At 43.5% G+C, this 19,462-nt stretch overlaps 1 protein-coding gene, 1 long non-coding RNA gene and 1 pseudogene across 6 annotated transcripts in view; 1 reads left to right on the forward strand and 2 right to left on the reverse strand.

Moving 5' to 3' along the window:
* Positions 1-19,462, forward strand: part of LOC118892909 — a 68,701-nt gene that overhangs the window by 47,616 nt on the left and 1,623 nt on the right. For all 5 annotated transcript variants that reach the window (XR_005019364.1, XR_005019365.1, XR_005019367.1 and 2 more), the window contains exons 4-6: positions 17,147-17,328; positions 18,029-18,103; positions 19,125-19,267. This is a non-coding gene — a long non-coding RNA (uncharacterized LOC118892909). The remainder of the gene's footprint in view (positions 1-17,146; positions 17,329-18,028; positions 18,104-19,124; positions 19,268-19,462) is intronic.
* Positions 1-19,462, reverse strand: part of TENM2 (teneurin transmembrane protein 2) — a 463,195-nt gene that overhangs the window by 34,216 nt on the left and 409,517 nt on the right. The gene's annotated exons all lie outside the window — the stretch shown is intronic.
* Positions 456-1,768, reverse strand: LOC118892908 (annotated as a pseudogene).

The raw sequence follows: 19,462 nt of genomic DNA on the forward strand, positions 1-19,462 counted from the left end.
CATGGGCTCTAGGGTGCACGGGCTTCAGTAGTTGTGGCTCACGGGTTCTAGAGCACAGGCTCAGTAGTTGTGCCGCATGGGCTTAGTTGCTCCGCGGCATGTGGGATCTTCCCGGACCAGGGCTCGAACCTGTGTCCCCTGCATTGGCAGGTGGATTCTTAACCACTGCAGCACCAGGGAAGCCCCAAAGAAACACATTTTTAATTTCAATTTTATATTTACAAAAAGACAAAGAGAATAGGGAGCAGGGAGGCAGGAATGTTGCTGATCACCCCCCCCCCCCCCGCCAGAGTGCAGCGAGAGGCCACAGCCAACAGAATGGGTCAGACTGCTCTCCCCTGCCATTACTGATAACAGCAATGGACCAAAGGCTTCGGTTAACAAGGTCAGTCTGTTTGGGGAGAGTCCGATGATCTGTCCAGTCCATGTGCATGAGGAGGAAGTCCCAGGTCAGTCTATTGAGGCCTTGGCTCTCCACAGGCTGGGGCCCTTCTCTTGGAAGTTCTGGGCCGCCCTCTCCAGGGCACATAGGGGCCACAGGGACAATGCCAGGGAAAACCCCTATGGACCACAGGGGCCCACTGCTGATAACAGGGTCGGGGGAAGGGAGACCTAGGCGGCTGGGGACTAAACATAAAGTCAACTTTGAAGGCAAATTCTGTCTGGGTAGTTGGGGGAATATCTGAATGGAAATGGTTTAAGGAGAATTGATTTGATTGGAAAGGATGGTCTGAAGAAAAATGGGCATCTTGGGGACAGACTAGGAATGGGGGTGTCACCTCGTGAAAGGGGATGGGACGGGGTTGTGGGGGCAGGAGTGGAAACTGGGGTGGGTGGGGAGATGGCGTAGGGGGCAGGGGGCAGCACCCAGGCGGAGGCAGGGGTCAGGGTGGAGGAGGGAAGGCCGGTTGATCTCTGCAGCCCCCCCTTGAGAGGGGGCTGCCTCTCAAGTCTCCTGCCAGGTCCTCCCCTGGCAGGGCCATCCTTGATGCACTTGCCCACTGGGTCGCGCTGGAGCAGCTCCACCCCCCAGGCGTCGGCCACGTGGGCCAGCAGAAGCTGGGAGAGTTGCTGGTGCACGCGCTCGTTCCAGTGCACTCCGTCGGAGCCGTGCTTTTGGGCCTCGTCAGAGCTGTAGAAGTTGGCTTCAGTCACGTTGGTTTTCAGGGTGGAGACTGCGGGTCGGAGCTCCGGTGGGAGGAAGCCACTGGTGATGTTGTCGCCCACGGGCATGGCTGTGTTCCAAACCAGGAGGCACGACTAGGCAAGCACCTGGCACAGGCGCCCAAATAGGCTCTCCAGGTTCTGCAGGTAGTTCGGCCAGGAGTCCTCCCTGTACCTGGTGAGGTCCCAGAGGCAGGAGCTCATGATGACCAGGTTCGGGTCGTGCTCACCCGAATGCAGCTCCTCCAGGATGGCTTCGAGGTAGTCGCGCGTCAGGAGTACGCGCGCGTCAGGAGTACGCGCGCGTCAGGAAGTAGAAGCGCACCAGGTGCTGGATGGAGCCGAAATGGCGCACCTCGCGGTAGTGGGTGCCGTTATGCATGCGGCCCTGCTTGCCCCCCTGCACCAGCTCGTCCTGTTCGAAGCCGTACTCTCCCTTGGCCTTGAGCTGGCTGAGTGTGAGCAGGCAGTCCTTCTGCAGCAGGAGCACCAGGTCCTTGTGCATGGCCCTCTGGACCAAGTCCGCCAGGATGACCACGAACTTGTTGTGGAGCAGCTGCTGCACTTCGGAGGCGAGCCCGTGGCCCATGATGCTCGGGATGCGCTGCCTAGCTCCTTCCTTTCACTCGGTGGGTCTGCGGATGGCTCCTCAGGTGTAAAGGTGATCCCTCAGCTCAGGTGGCTGGTCCTCCTACATCCTCAGGCACTTTGCTCCAGGAGGTGCCCCAGAGAGGGGAGAATTAGGCATTCTATGTTTCCTTCAATCTCCTGGGGCTGGCTCCTTTCTTTAAACCTTAAACACATTCTAGTTTCTTGCTTTAAAAAGGAAAGGAACCGTCTTTGACTCCACCTCCAGGACAGTCCTATCTTTTGCTTCCCCTTCAAGGCCACTTTTTGCAAAGTTGTCTGAACTGGCTGTGTCTGGGTCCTCACCTCCCACTCACTCCTCCTTTTACTTGGTGTTGGCTTCCAACTCCACCAAAGCGAAGAAACGTTTGTCAGTAAATCCCCAGCGATTTCCTTGTTGTTCCTTTCAGTGACTACTTCTTGGTCTTTATCACATCTGTAGCATTCCAAGCTCCTTGGGGCTGGGGCACCGATAGTGATTCCCTTCCATGACTCTGCCGGAGAGTTTGACACCCTGGTCTCCTGTCTCACCTCCCCCGGTATCCTGTGTGAGTTTTTCTTTCTCTGGCCATCCCCAAACATCAGTCTTTCTCAAGGCCCATTCATTGGCTCCTTCCTTCTTTTCTTCAACATTCTTTCCTTTGGTGAATCCATCCATGCTCTTGGTGTCCATACACTCCTATTTGCCCCAACTTTTCTGGTCTGTTCTTCTTTTTAAAGATTGCTTTTGCCATTTGGGTATCTGTGGTTCCATACAAATTTTAGGAATGTCTGCTCTATTTCTGTGAAAAATGCCATTGGAATTTTGTTAGCGATTGCATTGAATTTGTAAATTGCTTTCGGTAGTATGGGCATTTTATCAATATTAATTCTCCCACTTCATGAGCACAGAACACCTTCCCATTTATTTGTGTCACCTTCAGTTTCTTTCATCAATGTCTTACAGTTTTCAGTGTACAGGTGTTTCACCTCCTTGACTAAATTCCTAGGTATTTTGTTTGTTTTGATGCAGTTGTAAATGGGATTGTGTTCTTAATTTCTCTTTCTGATAATTTGTTATTAGTGTATAGAAATGCAACAGATTGCTGTATATTAATTTTGTACCCTAACTTTACTGAATTTGTTTATTCTTTTTTTGTTTTGTTTTGGTAAAGTCTTTATGGTGTTTTATATATAATTTCATGGCTTCTACAAATAGTGACAGTTTTACTTCTTCCTTTCCCATTTGGATGCCTTTTACTTATTTTTCTTGCTTAATTGCTGTGGCTAGGACATCCAATGTTGTGTTGAATAAAAGTGGCAAGAGTGGGTGTACTTGTCTTGTTCCTGATCTTAAAAGAAGAGCTTTCAGCCTTTCACCATTGAGTATGATGTTAGGTATAAGCTTATTATATATGGCCTTTATTATGTTGAGGTACGTTTCCTCTACACTCACTTTGCTGAAGGTTTTTATCTAAATGGATGTTGAATTTTGACAAATGCTTTTCACATCTATTGAGATGGTCATATGATTTTAATCCTTTATTTTGTAAATGTGTATCACATTGATTTATCAATGTTGAACCATCCTTGCATCCTTGGAGTAAATTTCACTTGATCATATGTATGATTCTTTGAATGTATTGTTGAATTCAGTTTGCTAATGTTATGTTGAGGATTTTTTCATCTATGTCCATCAGGGATATTGGCCTGTAATTTTATTTTTTGCAGTGTCTTTGTCTGGTTTTGGTTTCAGGGTAATGCTGGCCTTGTTAAATGAGTTTGGAAGCATTCTTTTTAGAAGGACTGGTATCAATTCTTCTTTGAATGTTAAGTAGAATTCACAAGTGAAGCCATGTGATCCTGGACTTGTGTTTCGTGGGAGGTTTTTGACTACTGATTCAATCTCCTTACTAGTAATTGGTCTGTTCAGATGGTCTCTTTCTTCATGATTCAGTCTTTGTATGTTGTATGTTTCTAGAAATTTATCCAGTTCTTCCATGTTGTCCATTTGTTGGTGTATAGTTGTTCATAATAGTCTACTATGATCATTTTATTTCTGTGATATCGATTGCAATTTCTTCTCCTTCATTTTGGATTTTATTTATCTGAGTCCTCTCTTTTTTCTTAAGTCTAGCTAAAGGTTTGTCAATTTTGTTTATCTTTTCAAAGAACTAGCTCTTGGTTTCATTGAATTTTTGTTATTGTTTAATCTCTATTTCGTTCATTTTTTTGCTCTGATCTGTATTCTTCCTTCCTGCTACTAACTTTGGGCTTCATTTGAGGTATAAAGTTAGGTTGTGTATTTACGATTTTTCTTGTTTCTTCAGGTAGACATTTATCACTATGTACTTCCCTCTTAGAACTGCTTTTTCTGCATCCCTTAAGTGTTAGTATGTTGTATTTCCATTTTCATTTGTCTCAAGGTATTTTTTTTTAAGCATTTAAGATGCAACTATTTTAAGTTTATTTATTTATTTATTTTTGGCTGTGTTGGGTCTTCGTTTCTGTGCGAGGGCTTTCTCCCGTTGCAGCGAGCAGGAGCCACTCTTCATTGTGGTGCGTGGGCCTCTCACTGTCGCGGCCTCTCCCGTTGCGGAGCACGGGCTCCAGACGTGCAGGCTCAGTAGCTGTGACTCACGGGCTTAGTTGCTCCGTGGCATGTGGGATCCTCCCAGACCAGGGCTCGAACCCGTGTCCCCTGCATTGGCAGGCAGATTCTCAACCACTGCGCCACCAGGGAAGCCCTCAAGGTATTTTTTTATTTCTCTTTTGATTTGTTTCACTCATTGATCTATATAGCATGTTGCTTAATCTCCATATACTTGTGAATTTTCTAGTTTTCTTCTTCTAATTGAGTTCTATTTCTAGTTTCAAACCATTGTGGTCAGAAAAGATGCTTGATATGATTTCAACCTTGTACATTTTTTAAGAATTGTATTGTGGCCTCATATATGATCTATCCTGGGGAAAGTTCCAAGTGCACTTGAGGAGATGTGTATTCTGTTGTTTTTGGATGGAACATTCTATTTATATCTGTTAAATTTATCTGGTCTTATATGTCATTTAAGGCCAATGTTTCCTTATTGATTTTCTGTCTGGATAATCTATCCATTGATGTAAGTGGGGTATTAAGTCTCCTACTATTGTTGTATTCCTGTCTATTTCTCCCTTGAGATCTGTTAATATTTGCTTTATATATTTAGGTGCTCCTATGTTGGATGCATAAATACTTACAAATATTCTATCCTCTTATTGGATTTACCCCTTTGTCATTATGTAATACTTTTCTTTAACAACTTTCACACATATCATACGGCAGGGTTAACCATGGTCATCATGTTGTACATTACATATCTAGCACTTATTTATCTTATAACTGGAAGTTTGTGCATTTTGATCACCTTCCTCCAGTTCTACCTCCCCCACCTCTGCCTCTGGTAACCACAAATCTGATCTCTTTTACTATAAGTTTTGGGATTTTTTTTGGTTTGTTTTATAGATTACACCTGTAAGTGAGATCATACAGTATTGGTCTTTCTCTGTCTGACTTATTTCACTTAGCACAATGCCCTCAAGGTTCATCCATGTTGTTGCATATGGCAGAATTTCCTCATTTTTTTAATGACTGAATAACATTCCATTGTATATATATACCACAACTTCTTTATCCATTCACTGTCAATGGACACTTAGGATATTTCCATATTTTAGCTATTATAAATAGCTGCTATGAACATGGGGAAACAGATATACATTGTTTTTTTCCTTCAGACATATTCCCAAAAGTAGAATTGCTGGATCATATAGTAGTTCTATTATATTTTTAATTTTTTGAGGACCCTTCATACTGTTTTCCATAGTGGCTGCACCAATTTACAACCCCACGAATAGTGCACAAGAGTTCCCTTTTCTCCACATCCTCACCACATTTATTAACTCTTGTCTTTTTAGGATGGTCATTCTAATGGGGGGTGGGGGTGGTGGTGAGGTGATATCTCATTGTGTTTTTGATTTGCATTTCCCTAGTTATTAGTGATGTTGAGCATCTTTTCATGTACCTGTTGGCCATCTGTATATCTTCTTTGGAAAAATTTGTATTCAGGTCCTTTGCCCAATCCAATTTTTAATTTTTTTTTTTGCCATTGGATTGTATGAGGTTTTTAAAATAAATTTTAGATGTTAACCCTTTATCAGATATATGGTTCACAAATATTTTTTTCCCATTTTGTAACTGTCATTTCACTTTGTTGATTGTTTCTTTTGTTGTGCAGAGCTTTATAGTTGATGTATTCTCCCTTGTTTATTTTTGATTTTGTTGATTGTGCTTTAGGTGTCATATCCAAAAAATCATTACCAAGACCCATATCAAGGAGCTTCATTCCTATTTTTTCCTCTAGGAGTTTGATCATTTCAGGTCTTACATTTAAGTCTTTAATCAATTTCAAGTTAATATCTGTGAGAGGTCTAAGACAGGGGTCTAGGTCCATTATTTTACATGTGAATATCCAATTTTCACAGCACCATTTATTGAAGAGACTGTCTTTTCTCCATTGAGTATTCTTGGCTCCCTTGTCAAATACAGTTGACCATACAAGCTTGAATTTATTTCTGGGCTCTCAGTTCTATTCCATTGTTCTATCTGTCTGTTTTTATGCCAGTACCATACTGTTTTGATGACTGTAGCTTAGCAGTTTAGCTTGAAACCAGGAAGTGTGATACCTTCTGCTTTGTTCTTCCTTCTTAGGATTTCTTTGGTCATTGGGGTCTGTTGTGGTTCCATATAAATTTTAGAATTTTTTTTTCTACTTTTGTAAAAAATGCCATTGGAATCGTAATAGGGATTGCATTGAATCTAGAGATGGCTTTTGGTAGTTTTGACATTTTAACAATCTTAATTCTTCCATTCAATGAAATTGGGACACCTTTCCATTTATTTGTGTCTTCTTTGATTTCTTTTATCAGTGTCTTGTATTTTTCAAAGTAGAAATCTTTCACCTCTTTAGTAAATTTGGTCCTAAGTATTTTATTGTTTATGAGGCTATTGCAAATGGCATCATTTTCTTCATTTCTTTTTTAGATAATTCATTGTGAGTGTATAGAAACACTACTGAGTTCTGTACGTTAATTTTGTATCCTACACTCTTGCCAAATTTGTTGATTATATCCAACAGTGTTCTGGCAGAGTATTTAGGATTTTCTATGTATGAAATCATGTCATCTGCAAATAGAGATAATTTTACTTCTTCCTTTCCAATTCAGATACCTTTTATTTATTTTTCTCACCTGACTGCTCTGGCTAGAACTTTCAATACTATGTTGAATAGGAGTGGTGAGAGTGGGCACCCTTGTCTTGATCCTGATCTTAGGAGAAAAGCTTTCAACCTTTTACTGTTCAGTATGATGTAGCTATGGGCTTGTTATATATGGCTTTTATTATGTTGAGGTATGTTCTATCTATACCTAATTTGTTAAGCGTTTTTATCACAGACAGGTGTTGAATTCTGTCAAATGCTTTTTTTCTGCATATATTGACATAATCATATGATTTTTTTCTTTTATTCTATTAATGTGGTGTATCACACTATTTTGCATATGTTCAAACATCCTTGCATCCTAGGGGTAAATCCCACTTGGTCATGGTGAATGATCCTTTTAATGTGCTGCTGAATTTGGTTTGCTAGTATTTTATTGGGAATTTTTGCATCTATAGTCATTAGGGATATTGGTCTGTAGTTTTCTTTTCTGGTTTTGGTATCGGGATAATGCTGGCCTTGTAAAATAAGCTTGGGGGAGTGTTCCCTCCTCTCTATTTTTTTGAAAGAGTTTGAGAATGACTGGTATTAATTCTTCTTAAAATGTTTGGGAAAATTCACCAGTGAAGTCATCTGATCCTGAGCTTATCTTCATTGGGCAATTTCTGGTTACTGATTGTCTCCTTATTAGTAATTGGTCTGTTCAAATTTTCTACTTCTTCCTGATGCAGTCTTGGTAGCTTGTACGTTTCTAAGAATTTTCCATTTCTTCTAGGTTATTCAGTTTGTTGGTGTATAGTTGTTCAGAGGAGCCTCCTATGATCCTTTGTATTTCTGTAGTATAAATTGTAATGTGTCCTTCTTCATTTATAATTTTTTAAAAATAAATTTATTTTATTTTATTTTTGGCTCTGTTGGGTGTCTGTTGCTGCACGAGGGCTTTCTCTAGTTGCAGCGAGCAGGAGCTACTCTTCGGTGCGGCGCGCGGGCTTCTCATTGAGGTGGCTTCTCTTGTTGCGGAGCATGGACTCTAGGCATGCGGGCTTCATTAGTTGTGGCACGTGGGCTCAGTAGTTGTGGCACACGGGCTTAATTGCTCTGCAGCATGTGGGATCTTCCTGAACCAGGGCCCGTATCTCCTGCACTGGCAGGCAGATTCTTAACCACTGCGCCACCAGGGAAGCCCTTCATTTATAATTTTGTTGATTGGGTCCCTTCTCTTTTTGCCTTGGTTGGTGTACCTAAGGGTTTGTCAGTTTTGTTGATCTTTTCAAAGAACCAACTGTGAGTTTGTTTTATATCATTTATTGTTTTCTTTTCTTTTTTATTTCTGCTCTTTTATTTCCTTCCTTCTGGTAACCTTGGGCTCAGTTTGTTCTCCTTTTTTCTAGTTCCTTAAGGCATAGAGTTAGGTTGTTTCTTTGGAATCTTTCTTGCCTCTTAGTGCAGGTGTTTGTTGCTGTGAACTTCCCTCTTAGAACTGCTTTTGCTGCATCCCATAAGGTTTGGTATGTTGTATTTCCATTTTCATTTGTCTCAAAATACTTTTAAAATTTCCGCTTTAGTTTGTTTTTGATCCATTGGTTGCTCAGGAGAGTGTTTTAAAATTTCCATGTATTTGTAAATTTTGTAGTTTTCCTCCTGTTACTGATTTCTAGTTTTATACCACTGTGGTCAGAGAAGAAACTTGCTATGATTTCACTCTTCTTTAATCTGCTAAAACTTGTTTGGTGGCCCAACATATAGTTTATCTTAGAAATTGTTCCATGGGCACTTGAAGAATGTGTTTTCTGCTGTTGTCAGATAGCATGTTCTGTATATGTCTGTTAGGTCTATTTTGTCTATAGCATTGCTCAAATCTGCTGTTTCCTTATTGATTCTGTGTCTGAGGGATCTATCCATTGTTGAAAGTGGGATATTAAAGTTCCCAACTATTTTTGTGCTGCTGTTTATTTCTCCTTTTAGCTCTGTTTTTGTTTTATATATTTAGGTGCTTCAGTGTTGAGTGTATAAATATTTATAATTGTTATATCTTAATGGATTGACCTCTTTATCAGTATATGATGAGCTTTTCTATTTCTTTTTACCATTTTTAGTTTAAAGTCTCTTTTGTTTCATACAAGTATAGCTACTCTTGCTTTTTTGGGGATTATTATCTGTTTGAAATATCTTTTCCATCCTTTCACTCTCAGTCTATACATGTCTTTAAGGCTAAAGTGAGTATCATATAAGGCAGCATATTGTTGGATTTTTTTTTTTAAATCAATTCAGCCATTCTATGTCTTTTAATTAGAGAATTTAATGTTTGCATTTGAAGTAATTATTCATAAGTAAGGACTTACTGTTGCCATTTTGTTCATCATTTTCTGGCTTTCTTGTAGATGCATTGTTCCCCTTTTCATATCCTGTTGTCCTTTTTTATTTATTTATTTATTTTTGGCTGCACTGTGCAGCTTGTGGGATCTTAGTTCCCTGACCAGGGATCAAACCTGGGCTCCCTGAAGTGGAAGCGTGGAGTCCTAACCACTGGACTGCCAGGGAATTCCCCTTGCTGTCTTTTTTGTGTGTGTGTGTTTTGATGTCTTTTGGTACCAGTGTTCTCTGACTTCTTTATCATGTTCTTCCGTGTAATTACTACAGGTTTTCCCCTTTGTGTTTACCATGAGGCTTACGTAAAATATCTTAAAATGATAACATTCTATTTTAAACTGATAACAACTTAGCTTTAATATAATTCCTGAAATTTACACTTTTACTTCTCACATTTTAGGTATTGATGTTACAGTTTACATATTTTTAACACTATGTAACTACTAACAGATTATAGTAGTTATGATTATTATTTTTTAAACTTATAACTAGAGTTGTAAGTGAATTCACACTACTCTTACCATATTACATAATCTAATTCTGACTATATGTTTACCACTAAAAGTGAGTTTTATGCTACTTTCTTCTGTTTTTATGATGTTAATTAGTGACCTTTTACTTCCACTCAGAGAACTCCCTTACCATTTTGGTAAGGCAGGTCTAATGGTGGTGAACTCCCTTGCTCTTGTTTGCTCATGAGTCTTTTCCTTCCTTCATTTATGAGGACACCTTTGCTGGGTATAGAATTCTTGGTTTACAGGGTTTTTTTTCCCTTTCAATATTTTGAATATATCATCCCATTCCCTTGTGGCCTGAAAAGTTTCTGTTGAGAAACCTGCTGATAGTCTCATGGAGATTCCCTTGTACGTAATGTCTGTCTTTTGTCCTGCTGCTCTCAACTTTCTTTATCTTTGACTTTTGACAATGTTAACTGCCATGTGTCTCAGTGTAGTCCTATTTGGGTTCAACCTATTTGGGGTTGTTTGGGCCTCATTGATCTGGATGTCCATTTCTCTTTTTTTTGGCTTGGGAAGATTTCAGCCATTATTGCTTTAAGTATACTTTCTGTTCCTTTCTCTGTTTCTTCTGGAATTCTCATAATGCAAATATTCTTTTTTTTTTTTTTTGCAGGGGTGGGGGGCTTGTGTCTCATAAGTGCAAAGGCTTTCATTGCTGTTTTTCTTTTCTTTTCTTTTCTTTTTCTTTTTTGCTCCTCTGACAGGATAATTTCAACTGTCCTGTCTTCCAGGTTGCTGACATTTTTTTCTTCTGTATTGAGTCTGCTTTTGAAGCTCTTTATTGAATTCTTCAGTTTAGTTATTGTATTTTTCAGCTCTAGAATTTTTTTCATGGTTTTTATTTTTGTTCAACTTCTTGTCATGTTCATGAATTGTTTTCCTAATTTCATTTGTCTGTGTGTTCTTGCAGTTCACTAAGGTTCTTTAAGAGGACTATTTTGAATTCTTTGGCTGATAGTTCATAGATATTCATTTAAGTAGGGTCAGTTACTGAAGTTCTCTTAGTTTCCTTCAGTGGTGTCATATTTCCCTGATTTTTCATGAGATTTCATTCCTTACATTGGTATCCGTGCTTTTGAGTAAGTGGTCTCTCTTCTAGACTTTGTAGGTTTGCTTTGGTAGAGAGAATTCTTCGCCAGTTAGCTCAGTTTTAGTTTCTGCAACTGTCTGCTGATAATGACCTTGAGCAGGTGGGGCTTGCTATCAGGGTCTATTTTTGGATGAGGCAACTGCCTGAGCTCTGAGGGCAGGGGTGGGAGGGTGTGCTGCTGACTGAGAACAGTTGGATAGGACTCTTGTCTTGGTTCCCTGCCTAAGTGAGGCCGTAGGATGGGCTCTGCAGTTGCCTGGGTTCTCTGGTCAGGCTTACTAGACCATTGGGCCTGGGTACTGTACTTAGCAGTAGGTATCTGCCCTGCCCTAGTGGGGCAGCAGAATGGAATCCAGGGTCTACATGGCTTGTTTCAGGACTTGAATTTGGGAAGAGTGTATACTGAATTCCCTCTCCAGACGGGGGCTACAGGTTTTGCTCTGCAGATGGGAAAGGCCATGGACTGTGCTCTCTGTTCAAGTGCCACTGTAAGCAGGGCAGATGGATGGGCTACATAGCTTCCCATGTGCTGTGGTTCAGTTCCTTGGTCGGGTGGGCTGAAGCCTATAGTCAGCAGTGAGTGGGGCTACAAATTAGTTTCCCTGCTTGGGCGCAGTGGAAAGACTAGCTCCAAGGTTTGTAAGGCTATCATCTGTTTGTGATCTTGATTCAAACCAACCCCTGCCCCAAGTTCCCTGGCCAAATAGGGCCACTGGCTTTGCTCTGCAGGCTATCAGCTCTGCCTGCCCACCTCTCTGTTCGAGCTTGCTGTGCTATACAGCCTCTACGTGTTCCCATCAGTCCCCATGGCCAGTCAGGGTGGGGAGACACACTCAGCAGCTGGTAGGCCTATGATCTGCTCCCACGCCTGGGTGGGGCAGGAGGGTCCATTTCCGGCATCTCCCAAATTTTCTGAACAGGCTTTCTGGTTGGAAGGGGCTGAGAGCTACACTTAGCAGCAATGGGGCTGTGAATGAACTCCCCCTGTCTGGGCATATCAGGGGAACCCTCCATGCCTGGTACTGATTTTGCTCTGGGGCAATCAGTTCTGCCTGCCCGCCTCCTGGCTTGAGCATTACTGGGTTACCGTGCCTTGGAGGGGGAAGTGGGCAGATCAGCCTCCGGAGCTGGCAAAACTCCTCGTTTGAGGGGCTGGCTTGCACCCTGCCAAGTCCCCTGCTCAGACTGACTTGGTTCTGCAGCTGAGCAAAGCTGCTGGTTGGGATTACTACCTGGGCGCTGCAGGGAGGGACTCGGTCTACCGAGATCTGAGTGCTGGTTGTTGCAAGCCCCTCCCCCTTTCTCCATCAGGATCAGCTTCCCAGTGGTTGAGCCCTGCAGATTCTCCTGCAGTCCCTGTGGGGTGATACAGGAGTAGCCACTCTCACAAAGCAGCTCACAATGCTGGGGGGTCCCAGATGTCGCCCACGAGCTCTCTTTTCCCACTAGTGGAGCTGTGTTGGCCTGGGGGAGGGGCAATGCAGTCAGCGTGCAGCTGCTCCTGTTACCCTTCTGATACACATGTCTTGATCTCTGTGGTGCAAGGCACGGGGGTGGGGGGGTGCGTGGGGGGTGGCTCAGCCTCACCCTGTGTTCTAGGATGCTCTTGGTGGTTTCCTGTCCATGAATCCTTGTTAGCTGCTGTGCTTATGAGGGCAAAGTCAGGGATGACCTATGTTCCCATCTTGGTGATGTCGCCGAGTTAACTTTTGAAATACGTAATTTCTATAAAAATGCCTGATCCTTCTAATACTTAAATATAATAAATTCACTGGAAGCTGAGTCAAGGAGTTCAGGCCAGCCATATAATCTAGTCAAATATCTTTAATTGTGAGGGTCCCTTTATTAAAGGGGAGGTGCCTGGGCTACGGGGTTCGAGATCTTGGAGGGTCTGACAGGCATGCTCATCTCTTCATAGGCACCTGCCCCCGACTTCAGAGTGTGCAGGAGCTTTCATTTAGCCACACTGTTCTCTTATTCCGAATTCCACCTAAAAATATTTAAATTAACCTTCAGGCTTCCTGGAGAACATAAAAGTTATTTTGAATTATTTTCACTGCCAGGATCAGCACAATTCCCTTCCCAGCCAGCTCAGTAGGTATTCAGTGATAGAGAAACCAGTTTTTAAATTAATACAATTTTGTGTTTGTAAGGAAGCCATTATTTTTAATCATTGGGCATTTTCCTCAGCCTGGCTTCCCCAGTTAATAAAACTCAGCTATTTAGCATGGTTTTTATTTTTGCAGAGGGCAGACTTTGGGAAGTAGTTTCCCGATGTGGAATCTCCCTCCAGAATGTTTTGATCTCTCCAGGCACACGCCTGTCACAGGAGCCTTGTAAAAAAAAACCCTGAGAAAAGGAAACGCTGTCATTAAAATGGCCCTGCTGGGCCTATAACTGGTGACTCTAACTTAGCTTGAGGGGCAATGTCGGGACCTGGCGAATCAAGAAACTGGAAAGAGGAAGTTAACACTGGGCTGGATCCCCTCCTGGAAATGGCACCGTAGCACAGCAGGAGAGACCTCAGTTAGACTTACAGCAGAATCCCTTGCCCATCCCACTTCGCGTCTGGGAAACCCAGAAAAGATTAGTGAGGGAGGGCAAGAGAGTCTCCATGTCTGGCAATGCTGAAAAGCAGAACTCCCCGCTTGGAGAGTTTAGTTATTCACCCACCCAGAGGAAAAGCCTGGCCTAGATGACATCTTCATTTCCTTTCTGGGTCAGACCTCTGGGATTTAAAAAGCAGCTCCCAGACAAGACTCCATGCTATGATGGGATCAGGGCTGGAGCAGACATAACAACTTGCTATAAATTTAATATTAGCTTAAATAATGCATAATTAGAAGGGTAAGCCTCTGCAAACACATTAAGTAATGTATTCCCCAAGCAAACATGATTTTTGGATGATATGCTGTTTTGGATGGCGGTGAGGTAGAAAGGTGGAGAGACCTGAATTTGAGTTGCAGTTTTAACACTGATCAGTTTTGTCATTACAAAGCAGAACTTTCACTGGTCATGCCTCAGTTTCCTTATCTGTCATGAGCCTGTGAGCTCCTAGTGGGTAGAGACTTCATCTTATTTTTCTTAGTGTCTCTATTATTTTGGAACGTGCTTGGTGCTCAAACATTTGTGAGTAAGGGGGTTGAATCAGACCAAGTATAAGCACGCTGGCAGCTCTGATGATCTAAGCTCTAACATGAAAAACTGAGATGAGAAAATGTGAGCAGGACATCTGTGACTTCCAAGTATCTGAAAGGCTTCCTTCATTCTAAAGAGCAATTGGAGTCATTCTGGGAGGAACCTCCGAGACCTGGAATTAATAGACAGAGGTTGGAGGGAGAGGATTTTCATGATGTCAACTTAAAATCACATCCACTCATTCAGCATTGACTGAGCACCTACTCTGTGCTTGTTAATGTGATCAATATTTAAACCAGAGCAGGACAGTTAGGGCCCCTGACCTCATGACCTTACAGGTCAGAGCAGGATAAAGACACATGAACCAACAATGAAAAACATTCGTGTGGTGGTGAGTAAACAGAGGAAGGCACTACGGGAACGGAGGAGGGACACGGAGCCAGAACTGGACGGACGAGGCCAGTTTCCCAGAGGAACTGCTGCCTCAGTGGGGCCCAAAGTATGAGACTTCACAGGTGAGGGCAGGAGATGAGTCAGGGAGAATATTCCAGAGGGGGCGGTCAGCAGGTGAAAGCTCGGGTGGTAAGCAAGGGCCCTGCCCAGGCAGAGAACCTCACTTCCGATGCTGCGGGAGTGTTCTAGTGGGGGCAGGTGGTCCGTGGGCAGGGATGTGGCAGAGAGGAGGGGTGTCTGATATGGAGCCTCAGCCCAGACGACCTGAACGGACTTGGACTTGTCATTCTGCAACCTGAACTTGTAGAAGTCAAGTATGTTGTGTGTCTCCTAGCCTCTCAGAAGCAGGGAAGGCAGTCCAGCCTGCAGATGAATGCTCCTTTGTGTTCAACAGTGGGTACATCTGGGGAGGACGTCTATGTCTCTAAGATCCTTAGCAGCACCAGTCAGGCCCCAATCCCTTGACCTCACCACCCGCCCCAGCTAGTCTGCTCCAGCTACACTGGCTCACGTTCTGCCTCAGGGCCTTTGCGCATGCTGGTATCTTAGCACAGAAGGCTTTCTTGCCATTCCATTCCTGAAAATTTCCTACTCTTCATTCAGTTCTCAGCCCAAATGTCATCTTCCTAGAGTGGCCTTAACCTAAATCAGACATTCCCTGTTATCTCAACCATTTTTTTCTTTTTCCAGAGCACCCATCACCATTTCTTTACACTATTTGTAACTTTTTTTTTTAAATTAATTTATTTATTTTATTTATGGCTGTGTTGGGTCTTCGTTTCTGTGCGAGGGCTTTCTCTAGTTGTGGCAAGCGGGGGCCACTCTTCATCGCGATGTGCGGGCCTCTCACTATCGCAGCCTCTCTTGTTGCGGAGCACAGGCTCCAGACGCGCAGGCTCAGTAATTGTGGCTCACGGGCCCAGTTGCTCCGCGGCATGTGGGATCTTCCCAGACCAGGGCTCGAACCCGTGTCCCCTGCATTGGCAGGCAGATTCTCAACCACTGCGCCACCAGGGAAGCCCTGTAACTTATTTGATTATTATCTGTTTCCCCTTGCTACGGCATAAAGCTCCATGAGGGTCTTTCCACTTTTCCATCGCACCAATCAAAACACCAAGCAAGTCATCCGAAAGTAATGTTTGCTTGGGGGATACCTTGTTGAATACATTTTGCAGAGGCTTACCCTTCCAATTATATATTATTTAAGCTAATATTACATTTATAGCAAGTTCTGCCTGCACGAGCACTGCTCAGAATTCAGTGTCTTGTCTGTCCACTAACATACACTCAGTGCCTTGTACAGTGCCAGGAACGGAATAGGTGTTTGAAAAAATAAAACGTTGGTTGGTGTAGAATGAATGCACTGTGGCAGGAAGTGCTGATAAAATTCAGGCTCTTGTGATGACTGCATATGTTAACAGACCTACCTGAGTGGGTTCCGTGCAGAACTGAGTTCACGTGCGTGTGTTCACAGGCACACATGCACACCCGCCTCCCACCTTGTTCCTGCGTCACTGTCATTTGCCACAAAAGTAAAAGTAACACAAGCCAACGTGTAATTGCAATGTCATATTAATCATACAGAAACCAAAACAAAATTACTAACTCCCACTTCCTGGAATACTAATAACACTAATACCAATATCATGATGGAAGATTATCTGGGAAGCAATTTTCCTTTTGTTCTGCTACCTACACATGTAGCTGTTTCTTGCTTTTGCAATCTCTATGTAAATCATAATCAGGAGGAAATATCCTAGAGGGTGGTTATATGCCTTCCTTATCAGAGAGAATCATGCACTAAACCCATCTTAGGAAAGAGCAGAAGTTTTAAATCTTAACAGGAGGAGGTGGTTTCAGTTCTCTCTTCCAAAAGTCTAGAAAAAAGTCTTGCTGGAGGGGAGGAGCATTAATGCATTAAGAGGTCCTCAGGACCAGAAGTTTGCTTTATGATTAGGCTTTGGAGGGAGGGAGGATGAAGAATATACCTGGGTGTGTATGAGTGTGATTTAACCATCTCTTCCTTCTTTGGGTGTAGCACCCCCTTCCTCTAAGTTTTCCCCATCTAGGAGTTTTTACTGAGATGTCCGTCACAAGAGACACGTGTTCACGTGTGACCCATCCAATCACAGACCCCCACCTGCCTGACCAGTGATTGGCCCAGGGGTGTGACTGCCATTCCATCTGTGCCAGGCCATTCAGAGTTCTTCCAAGGGATTTTAGATTTTAATTCTGTAAGAGATTGCCTCCTCTTCCCCCTGGGTCACTAAGCTGAACTGGTATATCAGCCTGGAGTCATCTTTAGCCGAGTCTGCCTGACTCCCAGGGTGAAGAGGTCACCAGTCGAATGTAGGGGTAAATTAGGCTATAAGTGTCAAGGGAAACATTGCTAAGAGATGGAAGGGGGCCGAGAGAAGGATGTCAACCTGATGATATCATTTGAGCTGGTGAAGTCGCTAAGGCTAGCTCCTCTCTGGTAGGGGCCCATGAGGTAAGACAACGTATGCCCTTTTTAATTGAGCTAATTTGAGTGCACTTCCTGTCTCTTGCAGTGGAAGTTATCCCTGACCGATACGGAGGCATTTATGCACTAAGCATGTTCCAAGGAGGCGCCTTAGAAGGGGGCATGGTCATCATACCTTCCTTTGTCACCCAGTGTCTGAATGCCCATCCCATGGCATTTGTCACCAGGGATACAGCGGTGAGATGGGCCTCGTGCTCATGGAGCTTACAGGTACCCTGATGGAACAGCTTTGTGAGTTTTTTGAAGGCCAGAGGAAACAGGAAAGGGTGGTGGGTGGTGAGGGCCTGAGGGAGGGGGACTCTTTCAAGTGAGATTCCTGGAGAAATCCTTGGGAGGCATAATGAAGACCTTCCCTACTTTGAGTCTGGGCACGGACAACCACTCGAGATTTTGCCAAAGCAACAAAGCCGTAAAGATTTTGGTGGAAGGGGGTGGCCACGGTCCATCCACCCACCATTTTACATTTCACCAGCCTTTATGTAAGAGCTGCTGACGCGTTCCTCACCTGAGAGGTGCCCTTGGCTGGAATGCTGGAAGAAGGGGTACCTACTTTCACTGGGTACCGTTCTATGGTAATATCTTCACCGAGATTTTCGGTAAACTCCAGGGGTGCTCAGAACCTTAAGCCCTCACGTCACTCAACTGGCCAGACTGCCAGGAGCTTGCCAGTCCCTGGGAAAGGTCAGGCGATTTGCTTCAGTGCACGAGACCCTCAGTTACCACACCAGAGATGGTCTCCAAATCCCTTGTTATCCACGGGGAGTGGGGAGCAACAATTACATGGTGCTGGTTCAATGGTTGCACCTGCAAGTTCATTCAGTTTCTTCCCCATTGCAAGTGGCAGCACTGGGGCTGTCAGAATCTCACATCTCTGTCTTGGGGTTCAGTTCCCTGCCTCTTTCCTCCACAGAGCCTGGCAGGCCAGCCCCTGCAGGGCTTCTCGGCTTCCCAGTCTACGTCATCATGGAAGGGGGCCCCTTAAAAGGTGAGCATGACACAGCAACCCTGCTAGCTGCCAAATTCTGTTAATTGTGTGTGCTAAGTAGCTCTCAGATGTCCCTCTGTCTTCTCTGCTAATGATTTCGTTTCTTGTTTGGATTACCCCTCTCCTCCTATCCTGTCCCCGTCTGATCTATCTTCCTCTGCACCCGAGGAAGCCTGAGAGGTCTTTCTAACGCGACAAATCCCAACGCGTCGCTCTGCTAACCAAACCCTGGAACAGCCCCGCCACTGTCCTCAGGATTAATGCCAGCCTAGCAAAATATGCCCTTCCCACCCTAACCCTGACCAACTCTCTGGCCACACTGAGTTAGTTTTCTGAAATGACCTTTTCTTTTGGACCTCTCTGCCTTTTTACAGGCGACACTCTGTCTGATCACCCCTTGCTGATATCTTTGCCTGGCTAATTCCTACTGCTCTGTAGAGCTGATTCCAAGTCTTCCGTGAAGCAGCCCTCAGCCCTGATCGGGATGGCAGGGACCCTGCTACGTGGTCACCAAATCTCCTTTCATTGTCTTCTTAGGCATGCAGAAAGACACCATTTCCTGGGCTTCCTTGCAGTTAAGTTGAAGTCACCCCACTGTGTTCTCACCAGGGAGGATGGCAGTGATGCCTGCCACGTCTAGCTCTGCTCATTAAGCCCTGATTTCAGGGCTTATTTGTTCAGATTTGTTAACCGATCACACCCCATCCTCTCCTGACTGATACAATGACGTACCCCTTCCCTTGAAATCCTGGCCTCTGGGATAGCTCACGTCACACGACTCACATGTGACACTCTACTTTCCTCTCTACCTTCTCCCACCTGCTCCCTGGCAATTTCCAGGAGTTGCTTTTTATTTCATTCACTAAACGATTTATGAATTGCATTAAAATAAATGAGATGCAAATAAATTCCAGGCTTTCTCCCTCATTTTCAAATTACATTTTCAGTCCACTCAACCTGTTATAATCTCATAGTGATTTTCATTTAAGAGAGCTAAATGGATATGTGATTATTGTTACAGGAACTAACACCAGACAATTAAATGTTGAGGTGTTGATAGATAAAGCTGTGTTTCGATTTGCATAAACATGATGCCAGCAAATCTAACCCTGGCAGAAATTCAGTTATGAGACTTGCGCGCCTAACTTCTGCTAATTACCATGAGTACCATTATTACGATTTTTTAATATTCAGAGTTGGGATTATAGCCATTTTAGTTTAGGGCTGCATTTATCTTTATTTTGAAAACTTTTAGTCAAAATGCATCACTGATTTATCAGAGAAAAGGCACGATTACTATTTCTAATCAACTTCTATGGTGCAGTGTATCGAAAATCAATTATACAGCCCTGAAATCCA

The sequence above is a fragment of the Balaenoptera musculus genome, chromosome 3, assembly GCF_009873245.2.
Source record: "Balaenoptera musculus isolate JJ_BM4_2016_0621 chromosome 3, mBalMus1.pri.v3, whole genome shotgun sequence".
NCBI lineage: Eukaryota > Metazoa > Chordata > Mammalia > Artiodactyla > Balaenopteridae > Balaenoptera > Balaenoptera musculus.